The sequence below is a fragment of the Mixophyes fleayi genome, chromosome 2 (assembly GCF_038048845.1).
Source record: "Mixophyes fleayi isolate aMixFle1 chromosome 2, aMixFle1.hap1, whole genome shotgun sequence".
In the NCBI taxonomy this organism is placed as follows: Eukaryota; Metazoa; Chordata; class Amphibia; order Anura; family Limnodynastidae; genus Mixophyes; species Mixophyes fleayi.
In genome coordinates, this window is record NC_134403.1 from 44,833,018 (window position 1) to 44,852,271 (window position 19,254).

The window sequence follows — 19,254 nt, forward strand, 5'->3', positions numbered from 1 at the left end:
TGTAAATGATAAATCCATGAAAAGGCCTTTTTTTTTTACCCTGTGTGAAATGTTAAGATATTTTCACTTAATATTCACATATTTTTCAAGCTAATACACACATCGTACAAGTTTCGTACAAGTTTCTAAGGCTCTGAAGGTCTCCAAACAGCTTTACTTGATATGCACAGGGGCCTATAACATGCATTGAACGTGAGTCTAAAACTTACTTTACCTGAATACCTCCAGGGTGATAAGTAGTAAGTAAATGCTAAGTCATTTTTGAGTGTTGCTTTAAATAGTTGTTACTAAATGCCAAAATAATGTAATTTCTTTAATAAATAAATTGGTGATATTTCCAGCACCAAATAAAAAGTTATCTGTCACGACAAGACCCACTATTAACCATCAAGTACTGCCACCACTAAAATTCAGTTCAAGAGTTCTTAAGACGTCTTTAGTTTCTCCCTGAATTATCCAAAAATGCAGTTACAACAATTTAGAAACTATAATAAATATAGAACACCTACAAAGTGGTTGTTATATGCATGTAAAGAGTAGAAGTGATTCTCGCTTCAGTGCTGTATATTTATTACAAGTTAACCCGTGCATGATACTCATGCATTCTAGTCAAATCAAGCTACGTAAGGTGTTAAAAAGGTTCTTGTCATGCATTTGGGCCTAGCCCAGGCCTCCTAAGTGGAAGAGCGTTACTTCCCGACGCAAGCGCCCTTTTTTAACGTGGTTTTGTCCACATGTCACCACCTCATCATTTTTCTCTATCACCTCATCCTTCATCTTCATCGCCACATCCTTCATCAAGCTACTTAAGGTGTTAAAAACTCCCCACTGTCACCCCCGGCAACAACCAACCACTCCCAACTGTCACTTCTCCTTCAAGAAATATATAGGTCAGTGTATAACTCTGCCCAGCAGGTGGCGCTGCAGCTTGTTTGTTTTTTTTCACACACGCCACTAGACATTTATATAGTAGATAGTTTCAGATTTCCTAAATGGCAGTGAGATTAGTCACTAATTACTCAGCTTAGGCTACATTTATTTTGCATCACTATGAGTTTATCCTTTATGCTGTAGCATAAAATCTTAATTTAGAGTTACTGTATACCAAGCAATTCTCTGCATAAATGTAGCATTATTAAAAAAGTCTATGAGATAAGTTAAATATTTAAGAACACAAAAACAAAACATTATCAAATGTGATTTAATATAACAAAATTTGCACTGCTTATTGAATAAAAAAGGGTGATATCAAATTGACTTTTGTGAATATAAATGCAAAACTGTTTTTTTTGAAAAAAAAACAGAAAAGGATCAATCACAATCACACACTGTACTCAGCTGCCTGGAGAAAGGATAGACAGGTTGCACAATTCTCAGTAGCTGAGTGATCCTGAAAAAACTGTCAGTTTCTAACATCAATTACTTTTTAAACGTTCTTCCTTGATCAAACCCACCTACTTATTGACATCACTGAAAGTGGGATGCTGGTATGCTAATATGTTTAGCCATTTGTCCAATAATAGCTCTAGTAATGAAAGAGATAATATTAATCTCAAGGTACAAAGCAATTATTGCCAAAGATTTGGGGCCTGATTCATCAAGGTACGCAAACGCATACGCATCTGTGTTTCATACTTTGAGTGACGCAAACCGTTATATTTGCGTTGGAGTTTGAGATTGAGTTGACTTTGAGTGCCGTATCTGCTCTGTTTGCGCTGCGTATGTGGTGTTTTACGTAGCTCAAGTCCCGTTTAGCAGATGCGTATGCGTTTGCGTACCTTGATGAATCAGGCCCTTAGGTTACTTTGTTCTACAAAGTCACAAAAAGTTGCCTTATAGGAAGAGGCTGTTGTTCTGGACTTTGTGTACCTCAACTTTGGACTTTGTGATCTTTTCACCTGTGAGGGGTTAATTTTCCTCACCTGGGGCCTGATTCATCAAGGTACGCAAACGCATACACATCTGCTAAATGGGACTTGAGCTACGTAAAACACCACATACACAGCGCAAACAGAGCAGATACGGCACTCAAAGTCAACTCAATCTCAAACTCCAACGCAAATATAATGGTTTGCGTCACTCAAAGTATGAAACACAGATGCGTATGCGTTTGCGTACCTTGATGAATCAGGCCCCTGATTACATGCACTTAACTCCCTGCTTTACATTCCTGCCCATTGATCTGCTCATGACTGGTCATTATTTATTTGTGCCTATGTACAGATCGTTGTTATTATCGACAGCTTGATCCAGCTTTTTATTCAAGTGTCCCACCAGTTTGTTCCTGTGTTCCTGCACCTCTTCTGGCTCCCTGCTATTTGACTGGAAATTTGTTAGTGATAACAAATTGGTCAAAAGTTTTTGCAGTGTATATCTAGTCTAAAGTGGGCCTTTTTCTTCATCAAAATACAATAACCCCTTATTTGCTTACCCACAGTAATTTTCTGGAAAACATTTTGTGTAAAGTCAGATATTAGAATAGATCCGTGATTGAAGCGTAAATTTAGAAGTAGTGATATGGAAAATGTAAACTAATGGAATTCGATAGTTTTACAATTAAAACAATAGGAGAACTGGCCGTATGGCATACCGCCATGTACTGGCCCACTTCAACCACTGGGATAGATCATAGGAACATTAACATATTATTTTTATAATTATCCTGATTAGGCTACAATCATGACAGTATCAGTAATAAAGAGTCTAAAAGTTACTATGGAGTAGATTGAAAGCGTTAAATTTATTTCCAAACCCGCAGGATCACAAAGCAAATACTTTGTACTGTTGTGTCCAATTCTAGTGTAGATCATAGTTTAGCTTTGCGGATGTAAAATGTAACTCATTTTCATGGAAGGAGATCAAGGCTGTCCTTGCTATGGAACCCACATGTAAAACTTCAGTTTGTGTTGTCCTGTATCTTGTTAAAGTTTTGTCCTGACCTTACACCATTTCCTGGTTATGTATTATTCGTGTTCTAATGTCTGAACTACATCATACTCATTCTTGCCAACTTATGGCAAGTATGATCCGGGAGCTGCCGGGGACAAGTGGGCGTGCAGGGGGCAGGTCTCTGAAAATATCGTCATTTTGGCCCCGCCCACATGACGTAATGAAACAAACACGGGAGCGGGGCGTGTGGGGCGGGGACTCTGTGAATTATGCCACTTAGCCCCGTCCCCTAAACAAACACAATAATTTTTGGCCTATTATGGCAGGGGGCAGGAATGCATGAATTGCGTCATAATGAAGGGCCAGAATTCGGGAGGTTGCCCTGTTCTCCTGGAAGTCCAGGAGGGCTCCCAGAAATTTGGGAGTCTACCGGGCATTCTGGGAGAGTAGGCAACTAAGATCTAAAATAGTTTGCTATAGTGAGTATGGCAAGGATTTAAACCACCAATCATACCAGCCTACTCTCCCGATATCTCTGTGAGATATCCGACTTTCAGGAAGTTGTCCTGGACTCCGGAACACAGGGCACCCTCCCTGCTGTGGTGATTCACCTCACCGCACCTCCTGCACAAAGCAACTTGGACCCCCCGCCGTGTTCTCCCGGTGAGGAGGTCCTAAAAGTATTCATGTGTTTCTCCACTACTACTACCTAGTAAAACCCCAAGATGTCCCCCCCGGAGGCTGCTACATGCAGCTGTTTTACCTGAGGTTCTGCCAGCCCTACTTATACAGAATTGACAGATCAACTTAGTTTGTCAACTTAAAATGGCGGCAGAGATGGTGCAATTGCAATTTCTTGGGCTCCAGCTTTCACTTAGTGGTACCGTTTCTTTAAAAAGATAATCTGCAAAAAAAATTCTATGTCATGGCATGTCATTCACTGCAATATACCCTGCTGCCTCTGTAGTAGTCATATGGTTTAGGGAGGCTGGTAAATCATGGACATTTTATTGTACATCATCAATATATGGTTACACATCACCTACAAACTACTAAATTCTAGCAAATGTCAGTACGTCTGCTACTGCTACAATACTTATCATCCTCAGAGGGCAAGAAACAGCCTATACATGCATTAAGAGGAAAGTGCCGTAATGATGCTCAGCCATACAATAAGTTACACACTGCCATCACTTTCCTGGATCTATTCATGTTTTATCAGTTGCAGCACATTATTCACACTGGCAGAAGATCATCTCAACCCATCCCACACACACACACTCTCAGCTCAATAGCTTCCTATCTGTTGATCATTCTACTGTTTTGAGCAATTACCTTTCAGTGTCACATGAAAATTCCTCTTGGACCTGCTGTCTTTTGTCCTAATGCCTCTATTGATATGATAAACAGACAGGGTTGTCCCATAGCTTTATGTGCCTCATTCATCCCATTATCAGCTAGCAGGACACCAGCAATGCAGCTCACAGACTCCTTCCACATCAGGATATAGGCACACCCCCAGTGATATCATGTGTCACTCACAGAGGCCGCAGGAAGATGTGGAATGGATTCCAAGTGCCGGCAGTGCAGTCAGTGGGGCTATCTGCTGTGCATCACATAGTCCATCATTAACCCTTTTGCAGAAGGAGGTCTGTGTCATTTGTTCACCTCAGAGGACCATTTCTGCACATTAACAGACTGCGTTGCTTACAACATTGATAGCTTATTTGCTTCTTAGTCTCTATCATAGTGAAGTTTATATTGTTTCTTTCCGCCTGGACAATTAGGCTATTTTTCTTCTTGCCATATTGAGTGTATATATATAATATAGACTTTATATTAAATAGTATATAGTCATGGCCAAAAGTTTTGAGAATAACACAAATATTGGTTTTCACAAAGTTTGTTGCTTCAGTGTTTTTAGATCTTTTTGTCAGATGTTGCTATGGTGTACTGAAGTAAAATTGCAAGCATGTTAAAGGCTTTAATTGGCAATTACATTAGGTTAATGCAAAGAGTTATATTTGCAATGTTGACCCTTCTTTTTGAAGACCTCTGCAATTCGCCCTGGCATGCTGTCAATCAACGTCTGGGCCACATACTGACTGATGGCCATCTATTCTTGCCTAATCAATGCTTGGAGTTTGTCAGAATTTATGGGTTTTTGTTTGTCCACCCGCCTCTTGCGGATTGACCACAAGTTCTCAATGGGATTAAGGTCTGAGAAGTTTCCTGGCCATGTGTTACGTCTCACCGGAGACAACTACCAACCGTTATTGGCACTGGCCTTCCCAGGGCGCGGAGTCTAACGGAGCCCTCGGTCTTCTCCAAGAACCGCCGCAAGGCAGGATGGTTTTAGCTGCCGGAGGCCCGCAGGTCGCCGCCCCTAGGTTAGCCCACCGGCGTGGTAGAGAAATAGTAGTAGGGTGAACGGTTCTGGGATCAAAGTAAAAGGCCTCGTCTAGCTGGATATTAAACAGCTTAACTGTAAGAAGTAGGAAGCCAGACGTACCTTGCTGTCTAGTAGCGAGGCACGAGGCGACAAACACGAGAGGAGTCAGGAACTGTAGCCGGTTCAGTACACAGAAGGTCAGCCAGTGCGTGTTGCCAGGGATTCAGCAGATGCAGGGTTAATCAGACAAGTCGGGTTGGTACGCACAAAGTCAGCCAGTGCTTGTTGCCAGGGATTCAGCAGATGCAGGGTTAATCAGACAACCCGGGTCGGTACACAGAAAGTCAGCCAGTATTCACAGGGAGAAGTGCACAGGGAATGCACAGAGATCAGGAGCAGCCAGCACACTTGTTGCTCTGACACAGGAGAGTGTCAGAGTGAAGACTAAATAGTGGGGAAGTTTGAATTCCCCGCCTCTCAGGTCACATGATCAGACGGACCTAACAAATAGTGGGGAAGTTTGAATTCCCCGCCTCTCAGGTCACGTGATCAGACGGATCTAACACCATGGACCTAAAATTTCGATGTCTTGATCCCACCAGAGCCCCTCAGTTATCACCTTTGCCTTGTGGAAAGGTGCTCCATCATTCCGGTTTAGGCCGTGCCTACAGTGGGTAAACCTGGGGCAGTTGTCTTAAAGCAGTTTTAGGCGGCAGCAAAATGCAGGGAAATATTTAAGTTTAAGAAACAACAATTTTCTTTTTGTAGATAATAATTCTTAAAAATACATTAGTTGTCTTTTAAAGATCACATAACTCAAATTTAAGTGTTTATGCTAGTTTATATAAGGATTAAGAAGGGCACCACTGCAGTTGCCACAAGCCAGAATACAACCCTAAATTTATTTGTAGTGTTATATAGTGATACATACGTACATGTGTATTTTGTTAGGGGGTTGGAGGGTTGGAACTTTTTGGGCCATAAAATAAATAAATAATTTTGCATATGTTGTATCCGTTTTTATACCCGATAGGAGAATGTTTTTTGATGTTACGTTCAACAACATGTGTTAAGATGCTATATCATGCCGTTCGTTATGAAGTTACCTATTTGGCCTCTTGCAGTCCTGATGGTGATTCTGGTCTTCAGCGCCAGCACCTCTTTTCTCTTAATTGCTTGATGTTCAGCCAAATATAGAGGTCGTGCCTACTATTTCTGGGGGTGTCACACTAGACTCTTAACAGGAAATCATTTTGTAGATTTGTAGTTCATGTAAGTAATAAGTTAAACAATGTTAATTTAATAAAAGATGATCTCATTGAAATATGAGCATTCAAACAGAGTTTATTCAACAGAATAAAATGGACTTGGATCAGTTCTGAAGTTCTCAGTTAGTACCATTTACATGACTGGCAAAGTCACCATTGCAGACAACAAACTGGCTAAAAGCAAATGTTGCCATGCTTGGCATGAATCTTACATCTGATGTAGTGTATGCTGTAAGGTGTCGCAGCTAATGGGGAACAGAGTACAGGAACACAAGACATTGATTGTGGCACGTAAAGGGATACTCAGATTAATTACACAATTTTGGCATTGGCATGAGAGAAATTTGGGGCATGTGTAGACTCTAAGTTAAAGAGAGAAATCATAAAAGTAAAGCTAGGCTGATATCAGTAATTAATGTGATGGGCCATCTGTGTCTTAATGCTAACAATTGCTTTTTCCCTTTTAAGATAGAATGGTCTCTTCTGCTGTTATTTACATAAATTAAGCCATTATGGATTATAAAGAAATGTTTCTGAATATTATGTATTTACTTAATGGTTTTAATTTACACCTCTGGTGAAAGGGGTGATTGCGAGAAAAAAAACAATTTAAATGTTTTGTTGTGTGTAAAGTGATACCCATATTTGCGCCTTGATAAAGCATGGCTATTCACTTATAACGGCTGTTTGGTGTTAAGTGCTTTTTGTTAAAGTTAAAAATATGATTAATAATGAATATGAAACAAAGATCAATTTCTGTACCCAATATTGCTGTTGTCGGTTCTTATACGCAAATTATGATAGGTAGCGGTCGCAGGCGGTATTATATTGCGACCTGTTTGCATTATGTCCCTTTTTAGGATGTGTACTTAAGTTAGTTAACTATTACTCGATGATACAGTAGTAAAGTGTATGAACAGCGAGTATGTTTGAAAACTCCAGTGGTGGGAGCCTGAAGGCATGGGCACAGGAATTGTAGGGGTGCCAACTGTAATCTAAGGACACAAAGAGAGACTTTGCTACCTTTGGGATGTTGAGTTCTTGAGAGTTCCTGACACTTTCACCAATCACCGTATAACCTTACTGTTATCTTTGTGCACACTATATTAAACCCCACTGTATTCAATGTACTGTAGGCATTCTGGATTGAAGCTGATGTGCTTTGGCGGTACTTTTGAATTTACGCAAAATGCAAATAAATCTTTTTATGCTTTAGAACATCGTTAGGTTTGGACAATCTATTAATTTACCTTCAATAGTTTGGTGGCTCAGGGTCGGTGTTCACAGTTTTCCATTCACAGACCTACAAATTTCTAGTGTATCAACAAAGGGTGGAAGAAGCAACAAATACGGTAAGAAAATATGTTCTCTATATTGTACCATTTTTGTGTTAATCTACCGAATCTCTGATTTGTGAGTTAAACAGTCGGTGAATGACTCTTGGACTATATATATAGTCCGAGTGTATTGCTGCATCCTGCTGTTTATTTGTAAACATAGTCACTTTTTGTGTGTTGCCATAAATCCACATTTTTGTCACTTGATAAACTTCATTGACATAGTGTATAGTCTGGTATTGATACAAGTGTTCTTAGATAAATTGGCAACAATAAGAAAAATTTATTTTACGTACAAAAATGTGAGAATATGTGAGTTTGATGGTGTTTGCACTGAGAAGCTAAAGTACAAGCTTTTATTGTATATTGTAGCGATAGTTTTTCAGTTGTTAGAAGTAGAAGTGTTATAGAATAACCACAGTGCTAAGCAGTAATTGTGGATGAAAGAGCCTATGCTGTCAGCCACAAAACGATACTCTGTTAGTGTAAGGTTAAGAGATCGTGGAAAGCCTTGTAAGGCTTCGATCAGGCCCTGCGGACGTGCACTGTGAATTTCGCTTGTTCTGGTCATTAGGATTATAGTATTAAAAGTATTGTGTGTGTGTCTTGTTTTCGGCGGCATATAGGCTATAACCAGACCTACCTACCAAGTACTGTTGGTTAGCCTGGATAGTTGGCTGCAGACCATGTGAGCCAAGTAGACACGGTAAAGGGCCACCAAAGTCCAAGAAGGGTGGTTGGGAATGGTAAATTTACCATCTTCAACTGTGATCTGGACTAAGCCAAAATGTTTGGCTATTTTTGTTATGGAAAGGAAGTGTAGTGTGAATAATACGGTGTATTGTGAGAAGTGGTCTAAGATAACTGCTCAACGTGTGCATCCATTTCCTATTATTGGTAGTTTTGATAAAGACATATTAAAGAGTTTTAATGATAAGATCAGTAGGATAAGTTCACTCAAATTGCAGCTTAAACATAGTAAATGTTTTGAATTATGGCAATGTGAAGGCGAGGAATGGGTTGAAATATTACAAAACTGTATCCTGTGTTGAGTAAGAAATTGTCTAAAGGGGATGATGAGAATTAGGACGAGCCGTCTCTGATTGCAGCCCTTACCCATGTTTTGCACTTAAATGTGGGGCAACAAGGAGGAGTGATGGAGCAACCACCAGTTTGAACCACATGAAATTAATGTTTTAAATGCTGATACTAGCAAGAGTATTTATAGTTTAGAAGCTACTCTCCCTGCCATTAAACCTGAATAAGAGGGTCATATAGGGGTATATCCAATACGTACTATTGCAGTTCCTAATGGTAGAGTTGATAGAGAATGGATAGTACCAATTAGGAATGTGGAATTGTATTGCCCGTAGAATAAGTCAGAACTGCGCTCTATAACTGCAGAGTTCCCTGATCCTTAAAAAGATTTAGCAGGTTGCCAGAAATCTATTAAAGATCTGTGAAATGCTCCTGACTCCACTACCCGTGCGTGATTGGTGTGTAGTACTTAGATCATGTCAAGTATTGATATTTTGGCCTTTATTAGGAGCGCACAGCTCGAGGGCAATGTAACTCTAACAGATGCAGTCAATCAAATCAATATAGTAAATATTAATGCTCAATGGAGTGTTTATTTCCCTGTAACTGTAGATTGGCATAGAATATTTTATATTAAACAAAAGGAAAGTGAGAAAGCAAGTGAGTATTTTTCTATAGATTTAGCAGAAATGTCCAAGTACATGGGTATATAAGGGAAACTACACATCACAGAGAGGTAAATCTAGCTGTATTGATGGATGGATGTAAGGAATCTTTATAGACTAGAGTCCAGGCATCAATACCTTATTGGAGAGGTGTCTCTGTGGATGAGTCAGCAGTAAACCATGATAAAAAGGAGAGAAAGTCAGAGCACTAAATTAATGGCTATAACCATACAGGCATTACAGGGGCATCGACCGCAACACCGACTGTACAATAAGCAGTATAGTGGGCAGTCACAACAACAAATGAAGACATGCCATATATGCGGAAAACTGGGATATATAGCTCGCAAAAGTTCAGAGAGAGGTTATCCAGAGAGCAGAAATAACACAGGAAGGTTCCAGTCACCCAAGGAGTCGTTACAAAGATATAGTCATAGTTATACCAGTAATCAAAATTGGCAGGTAAGGGATTATAGGACTGGCGAAGGACGGTATTATGTACCAAATGAAAAATGCGTCCACCTCTGATGCTATGCATCTGGTACGCATATGTGCTGCGGCCGCTGATGCTGGGGATGTATATACCCCAAATTTGGACAATCAATGAGGACTAGGTCATACCTGTAGAGTGCCTATGGTAAAATTAAATAGCAACTTGCAAGCAGAGGCAAATGTGAAAATGAGTGTTGCAGCAATTAACCAAACTTTTCTTGTAGATATTTTCTTATGGATATTATAGATATTTAAACCTCTCCCTTAAATTTGTTTGATTCCAAGATAATCATTCCAGCTGTAGGGATGACAGGGAATCTGCATCATTACCCTTTGAATGCTTCGGCAGAAATTACTGTTCGGCCTTTGAAAGCTAAGCATTCTTTTCTTTTAGCTGCAGCAGCTCTTGCTAACTTGCTTAGACTTATTATGTAAGATGGGGTGTGTTATTTACTGTATTCCTGATGGTCTTTTCTTGGACATTCCAGGGAACCATGCTCAGGAACAGGGCTGCCATCAGAAATCGTGGGGCCCAGTACAAATGAAACAGGCATGCCCCCCCCCCCCCCCCTCCGATGAACGTCCCCACCCCTCTTCGTGAATGTCCCCACTTCCCCCCCAAAAAACAACAAAAACTTAATTTATGACATTAAGGGAGAAAATAACCATTATCCCTCAAAAAATACAGCTTAACCCATTATCATACTTGGAAGTCTACTCTCCTACAAAATTCAGAGTAAAAAAAAAATGTGATAATAAAATATCTTTAAAATATACTTACCCAGATGTTGCAGCTGCTGCTCCTTGCTCCTTATTCTTACAGCAGCGGCGGGAACATCAGTGTGACGTCAGGTCACACCACACCATCACTCAGGGGCGGATTGGGAACTTAGAGTTGCCCTGGAAAAAATTCTGGAAGTGGCCTCACATGGGTGGGACCAAACAGTGGGCTGGTCCAACACAAAAGTAGGCGGGATTAACTCAATTATCCATAACCACATCAGTTATAAGTGGCAGGTGAGGCTAACGGAACACGCAGTGGTAGGCGGAGTCACAGTAAGCAGACACAAAGAAAGGTTATAAAGTATTGTGCTACACCCCAAGTATTTATTAATGTAGAACTGAAAACTGCCATGTAAGAGGAGTGTGACTTTATTGTGTAAACAAAAAGACATTTGACACACCGCACAGACAGGCCATGCCAGCCTCCTATCTATAAGAAAGTCATTCATTCAGAGGTCCCTCTCCCCTTCCTATACCATCAAGCATTGAATTCTGACTAAATTGCTCCTCACGTGTGCGAGTATGTGGTAGGTAAATTATATTGTAATCTACACAGGGACTGATATGCATGAATAAAATGCTGGTGTTCCATATATATGTACAACATGTTCATAATATTTAAACCATATATTGTAAGTTTGTGAGCAGGGCCTTCCATATATTGTAAACTTGCAAGCAGGGCCTTCTCACCTCTTTGTCTGTTTTACCCATACTTGCCAACTCTCCCGGAATGTCCGGGAGACTCCCGCATTTTGAGAGAGTCTCCCGGACTCCCGGGTGAGTGTGGCAATCTCCCGAATTCTGCCCACTTCCTAGTGAAGTGGGCAGAATTAGATCCCAAACGCTGCGATTCCCGATGAATGACGCGATTTTGGCCGCCCCGCCCCCTCACGCCCCCCTCCACTGACTGGCTCCCGGAAGGGAGCTGAAGAAAGTAGGTAAGTATGGTTTTACCCAGTTTGTTTATTACTGTGTTTGCCCCCAATTGTAAAGCACTAAGGAATATGTTGGCGCGATATAAATAAATAAATGATGATGATAAAGAGTTAAAATAATAAGTAAATGCTCTGCAGAAAGGAACTGTGAGTTTCCAAATTTGCAGGATAATCCATTCAATACCTAATGAATTTACTTACAGTACCTGCTTAAAAGTGACCAGGTAGAGAAATAAAAGAAAGATGCCAGTGCTGGAATTCTGCAAGGACAGCAGCACTGTCAGATATGAGAGTACCACTGTTCTGCAGTAGAATCAGATCATAAACATGTAACATGGTCTCATAATAACAAGTATAAAATCCTTAAATACTACCAAATAATGAGGATGAAATACAATTTTGGATGTTATAAGATATATAAAGATGATGCAGTAGGCTGACAAGCAGATTTGCTCCACAAGGAAATTCTGTTGCCAATGATGATCTGATATTAGCTCAGTACTGTCTCAGAGTGTTCAGTTCAGGTCACTTACCCATAGGAGTGCACAGAACACTTCATTAGGGTGTGCACCCAGGGACACAGAGCAAGGGATACTCTGTGCCGCAGCTTGCTGCCGGAAGGGCGTGTACAGCAACGTCTAGGGGGAGGGTGCCTAATAGTGCCCCCAGTTCATATAACGCCAAACAATAGTGCCTTCAGTTCAGTGGCAGATCCAGGGAGGGGCGATCGGGGCGATCGCCGCCCCTACCAGGGGCTTGCTGCCGACAGCTGCACACTGTGCAGGTCCGTTCAGCAGTGACAGTATGCTGCCCAGCTGCTCTGATTGTGTTTTAATCACAATCAGAGCAGCGGGACAGCACACTTTCACTGCTGAACGGACCTGCACATACTGTGCAGCCGCCGGCAGCCTTAGAACACAGAAAGGGGGCGGGGCCTAAATCGCCCCCCCCCCTAAAATCGCCCGATGTAGGACAAATGTCTGGGTCCGCCCCTGCTTCAGTTCATATAACACCAAACAATACTGCCCCCAAATCAATCACATTACACCAAACAAGTGCCCCCGGAACATATTATGCCAAACAATACTGCCCCCAGATGATAATATGCCACACAGTAGTGCCCACAGATAATAATATGCCACACAGTAGTGCCCCAGATAATAATATGCCACACAGTAGTGTCCCCAGATAATATTATGCCACACAGTGGGCCCACAGATAGTATGCCACACAATAGTGTCCTCAGATAATATTATGCCAAGTAGTGCACCCCAGATGATAATATGCCACACAGTAGTGTCCCAGATAATAATATGCCAAGTAGTGCACTCCAAATGATAATATGCCACACAGTAGTGTCCCAGATAATAATATGCTACACAGTAGCGTCCCCAGATAATATTATGCCACACAGTAGTGCCCACAGATAATATGCCACACAGTAGTGTCCCCAGATAATATTATGCCAAGTAGTGCACCCCAGATGATAATATGCCACATAGTAGTGTCCCAGATAATAATATGCCACACAGTAGTGTCACCATATAATAATATGCCACACAGTAGTGTCCCCAGATAATAGTAGTGCACCCTAGATGATAATATGCCACATAGTAGTGTACCCAGATAATAGTAGTGCACCCCAGATGATAATATGCCACATAGTAGTGTCCCCAGATAATATGCCACACAGTAGTGCCCACAGATAATATGCCACATAGTAGTGTCCCCAGATAATATTATGCCACACAGTAGTGTCCACAGATAATATTATTCCACACAGTAGTGCCCACAGATAATATTATGCCACACAGTAGTGCCCCAATTCAAATTGTGACACACACTACAAACACTAAAAACTGCTCTGTAGTCCTATATGTGAGTCAACTTATCTCTCACACTGATGTTGTCGGTTCCTCATTGGTAATCGAAGAGCTGTGAGCAGCCTCTCTGACCTCCAGGATGTTGAGCTACATGGGATCTCTCTCCCTCCTGCTTGTGCTGCAGCTAACCCTCAGTGAAAAGCAGCCTGGTGATTTACTTCCAGGACTGCTTCACTGCCGGCCATCGGGGCGCCCCCTTGTGGTCGGAGGAAAAACAACATGCATAAAAAAAAAAACGAATGAATGAAAATGAAAGTATAAGAGAGCCACTGGGCTCCCTGGTGACCCCGAGCCCGGTACAAGAGTACCCCCCATACCCCCCTGATGGCGGCCCTGCTCAGGAAGTACAAGACATATTTGAAATCCCACAAAGTTAATGATGCTCAATTCTGTCATAGATGGGAATGTATCAATTGTAGAAAATATGCTTTCTAAAATACAAGGTTCCTTATGGACTAAAGATGGACAGGACACTGGATTAATTGTGAACATATCCCCAATAATGGTAGGCAAGCTTCAAAAACACCAATAGTATCTGTTAAAGCCGGTATTTGAGTTGAGAGTCTGCCCAGTAATTGAAAGGCTTCTGCTACAAGGTATTTTAATTTGTATAAAAAGCATAGCCAGTAGTCTCACCTGCCCCGTTAAAAAGAGTGGGGCTAGGGTTTATTGCCTAGTGCAGGATTTGAGGGGGCTGAGCAAAGTAGTTGAAAGCCAATTCCACATATGCCCAATCAATCTGTCATTTTGATGCAAATTCCTTCAACTTCTACCCATTTTAATGTCATTGACCTCTGTTCTGATTTTTTTCTCTGTATCTCTACACCTGGACTGTCAGTATCTTTTTGCCATCACCTTTCGAGGGGTACAATATCCATGGACAAGACAAGACTGCCTCAAAGAGTTTATTGACAGCTCGTTTTTTCCCTTGCATGACTGTTTACAATCCTTTCAACCACGTAATGGATCTGTCCTTACACAATATGTGCATTATTTATTGCTGTGTTCTGATTAGTTAATGTTCTCCTTATCTGACACTAAACAGTTGTTAAATCTCTCAAAAACAGAACACAAGGTTTCTAAGGATAAGTTACAGTCATGCCAGATGACAGTTAAATACTTAGGGCACTTTCTCACCCAGGGACTAAGACACTTGAAACTAGACAGGATACAGGCGTGATACATGTGTTTAGGGCAATGTAAATGTGATCCTCATCTACTAGAACCACTCCTCGAGATGTTCACCTATAGGAACCCACTTTACTTATATATGCAGATCCGTTTAACAAGCCAAGGGTCAGGAGTGGATAAGACAGCAGAATCCTTTAAACAATTCAGGTCAAACACTGATAACAGAACAGGTCAGGATACAAGGCACACTAGGTCAAGCAGGAATTATCACCAGTATTTTTATATTTTTATATATATTTATTTATATTTATTTTTATTAATATTTTCTGTTAATTTAATTTTTATATTTATCTGTTTGAATTTTTATCTACTTTTATTTATTTTTATTTTAAAGAGCTGAAGAGAGGCTTGTTGTTAGTTACCTAGCAACCAGCTGAATCAACATGACGCTGGCTGCATGAGCTGAGAGGATGCTACTGTGGTTGTTAGGCAAAGGTCTGAAGTGCAGTGACAGACATCATGCAGATATACGATCTTAGGATAACGACTGCCGTTTAGCAAACAGAGTGCTGGTAACTGACTGAACATTTGGCAGAGACTACCACATAACAAACATAAGGGCACATACTGTAAGCGGCTGTCCATATGGCCAATCTGTGGGTTATGTTGAAAGAGCCACAGAAACCCCCAAATTAAGGGATTATTGGGAGATCTAACAATATAGAAGGAGATAACCTTAGAATACAGACATCCCACCTGTAATGTAAGAGGGGTAATTTTCAGTCTTTTGGGTCCTCAGGAGAGCAAGGTTGCATCCAAACCCGAAATGCAGATTGGGGTTTCCAAAGAAACAGTGGATTGCCTCTGTGCAATTCCCTGGTCAATGAAATTTCCTGCTGCTCCACCAGAGCAGTGTATATGTGATCCTCAACTACTAGAACTGCTTCTTCAGATGTTCACCTATAGCAACTCCCTTTCTGAGATACTTGCCGGGCTATACTCACAGAAGCGGGTCTACGACGGCAACTCCTTCTATCCCTGCTACTCCAGAGGTTCTCACTCGCAGGGGTCTTCCAAAGACCTTGTCTAACAACCAATGCCTGTAAAACAAGGGAGACCAAGCCACACAAAACAATCCCTTCCCCAACACCCCAGGTACTCACCCAATCCTGAGGGACCACTACAAGATGCACCATATCTTTCTTCTCCTCGAACGGAACCCTCCCACTCACATGTCCTCGGCTGCCTGGGTCTACTGGAACTCTGTGGCTTCACGGGACCATGGCTGTTAAGCCTGCCTTGTCTTGGGACTCAGGACTTTAGGTGCCTTTTCGGAAGGATAGAGGGCTTTGCACCCTGCTATGCTCTCAAGGGCCTTTCGCCCTGCTACGGTCTCAAGGGCCTTGCACCCTGCCACGCTGTCAAGGGCCCTGCATCCTGGTAAACACAAGGGCTTTGCACCCTGTTACGCTCAAGGGCCTTGCGCCCTGCTAACTCAAGAGCCTTGCGCCCTGTTACACCTACCTATTGAGCCTTATGCTCAAGTGCTACCACTGGGGCCTTGTGCACCCCCTCTCTTTACCTATGGGGCCTTGTGCCCCCTTCTCGCTAACTATGGGGCCTTGTGTCCCTGTCTCTCTAACTAAGGGGCCTTATGCCATGGATGACGGGGCTGCTCCCCCTTCCTGACTATGGGCCTAGTGCCCAGCACTTACTAGCTAAGGGCCTAATGCCTGACCTAACTGAGGGTTTTATACTCACCTGCTCCACACAGTACTCTCAACTTGTCCCAACATTGTCGTCCCTGGATCTTCCAGATCCTCCAGCCAGCAACACCTCTTCTACGGTTCGGTGCTCTGACTCCCACTGCTTTCATGGCAGGGGTGCTCTTAGCCTTTGCAAGGGTTCCCTGCTGATGATTGCCTCACCTGCTCCTTCTCTTGCCGCGGCGTCTTCACGTGGCATGGTAGCTCACAGTACTTCCAAGGGCTGCCTGCCACTTCCGCTGGCGTCTCCGGCTTCTCCGCCGCTGGATGTCCCATAACATCCTCTTCCTTTTCCTCCACCAGCGAACTGACTGAAACATGATGGTGGCCGGTGCCATAAATAGCCGACGGTGCGCTGACATCACACCGCTGGAACGCAGGACCGGTGAGTATCTTGCAGTCTCTTATTTCTTCACCCTCTTCCTGAGCACGACAGCCACAGGGTCCCTCTTCACATTTCTGTATATCCCATCAAGCAAATGCTGCCCGCAATGCTATCCAGTTTAGGAAAATACTCACCTGCAGTTACATGTAAGTAAGCATTCATCACTGCTAGGCAATGCAGATATCTACCATATCTCCATTGTTAAGCTTAAATTCTAAAGCAAATGGAAAATTGCTTTAAAGAAAGATAGTGAAAGACTATAAAAAGCACTAATAGATTTAAATTGTAAGCTCCCTTGAGCAGGGCCCTCTATCCTCATATCCTCTTCCTCCCCACCCTCTTTTCTGCTCTTGTCTCTCCTCTTCTCCCTTGCATTTGCATCTCCATCTTTGCCTTCATCCTGTTAGTGGCGCCCACACTAGTGGGCACAGGCTCCCTACCTCCCTCCTTCCCTTCCCATTCTATCTGTGCGCTGGAAGTCACTTTTATCTCTTTGCCTGTGCAGCTTGTGCGTGTACTGTTACCCTGTACTGTTGTCCCATGCTCTATGTACGGTGCTGCGGACCCTTTGTGGCCCTCATAAATAAAAGATAATAATAATAATAATAATAATAATAATAATAATAATAATAATAATAGAGTTAGCCATTTAATAAATCAAGGGGTCTGTGTTCTTAAACTACATAATGTTGATGCTTCCCTCTTCTGCACAATAGACCTCTTATAACATGTCAAACTTATCACTCTAACATTGAAAATAAAACACGGACACCTTTGTGAATTTGACAAAATGAAAACAGTTTAATTAGAACTGAAAACAGCAGCAGAGAAAGCACAGACTAGTACTAAACCACTAGTGGATGGCCAACTAGCCTGGAATCCACTAAAACCAAGGATAATATCCCTTAACACTGAATGGCTGACAGGGGCTGGCTGGCAAATTTTAGATGAGAGTCAAGAAATTTCAAAATTTCTATTCTAATTTATATAACTTATATCATACATGAAAGATGAAGATTAATAACTCTCAAGCGTTTATGATTCACTAAATCAGTTATATCATAAATATTTTAGGAACCTATTAAAAAGTTTATCTAATGTCGCACTCTGTCTTAGGGATGAAAATCCTGAAAAACTTTTTCTGTGCGCGATTGAATAAGCAGACTCAGCTTACTGAGAAACAAACCTAGATACAATTAACATCTGAGTGGAAAATACTGAAGTACTGGTCACTCACTTTTGGATTGTTTTAAAAATTCTTCTCTGTGATGGTGTTTATAGAGTACCCTTAGCAGGAATATATTAGCAACAAGCTGCTCCAAGGAGATAAACCCATTTCTTTCTGGACACCATTATATATGAATCTGCTCATATTGGTATTATATATATGTGTGGTGTTTAATTTATTTTTTAATTTTAATTGTTATTGTGATATATTAATTTATTGAATTATATATATGTGAGTTGTTTATTAATTATTAAAATTTATACTGCCATTCAAACTCTGCAGTATCTGTATTGATATTTTATCTAATTTATTATTATAATTATCTCTCTAAAGGCACCCCTCTCTTTATAAGGTTGGTGTTATATTACTTAGATGCCTCCCACCCTCCTCCCCGTTCTTGCACTCAGGATTGATGATTACCTGCACTCATGTAATCTCCCCAAGCTCTCTTCTGAGGTGGTGAAGCTACTTGGTTCTGATATTTTGAAAGAAGAGACTGTAGACGCTCAATGAAAGTTGCCTCCATCCCAGGTCCAGATGGCTTCCAGGCCTCATACTAAAAGAAGTTTGCTAGTCTCCTGACCTCTAAACTTACTTCCCTATTCAACTTGATTTTGGATGGAGGGACTACGCCACAATATCAGTTTATCCCTAATGAAAGTAAATATCCATCTCTCTATATAGCAATTATTGTCCTATCTCCTTATTGAATGTTGATCTCAAAATCTTTTCTAAGGTTCTGGCGAACAGGGTCAACATCATCGTTTCATCCTTAATCCACCCAAATCAAGTTGGCTTTGTCCCTTGCTGAAAAGTGGCGGACAACACCAGATGAATCATTGATTTAATCCACCACGTCAATGAGCACAGTTTGTCATCTCTCTTCCTTTCTCTAGATGCCAAAAAAGTATTAGACTGCATTGGGTGGCCCCTTATGATGAGAGCCCTTGCTTCATATGGTTTCCGAGATAAATCCCTTGCAGATGTCTTGGCACTATACCGCAACTCCACTACGTCAGTCCTGGTGAATGAGTGCTTCTCTCCTACCTTTCGGGTGTTCAA

At 41.5% G+C, this 19,254-nt stretch overlaps 1 protein-coding gene across 2 annotated transcripts in view; it reads right to left on the minus strand.

Moving 5' to 3' along the window:
- ZC3H12C (zinc finger CCCH-type containing 12C) overlaps window positions 1–19,254 on the minus strand; it is a 136,956-nt gene that overhangs the window by 106,490 nt on the left and 11,212 nt on the right. Inside the window, exon 1 of one of the 2 annotated variants that reach the window (XM_075198894.1) lies at window positions 4,225–4,394. The exons of the other annotated variant lie outside the window; for it this stretch is intronic. The gene's annotated coding sequence lies outside the window, so the exon portion shown is untranslated. Of the gene's footprint in view, window positions 1–4,224; window positions 4,395–19,254 lie in introns of those variants that run through there. 2 annotated transcript variants of the gene reach the window in all.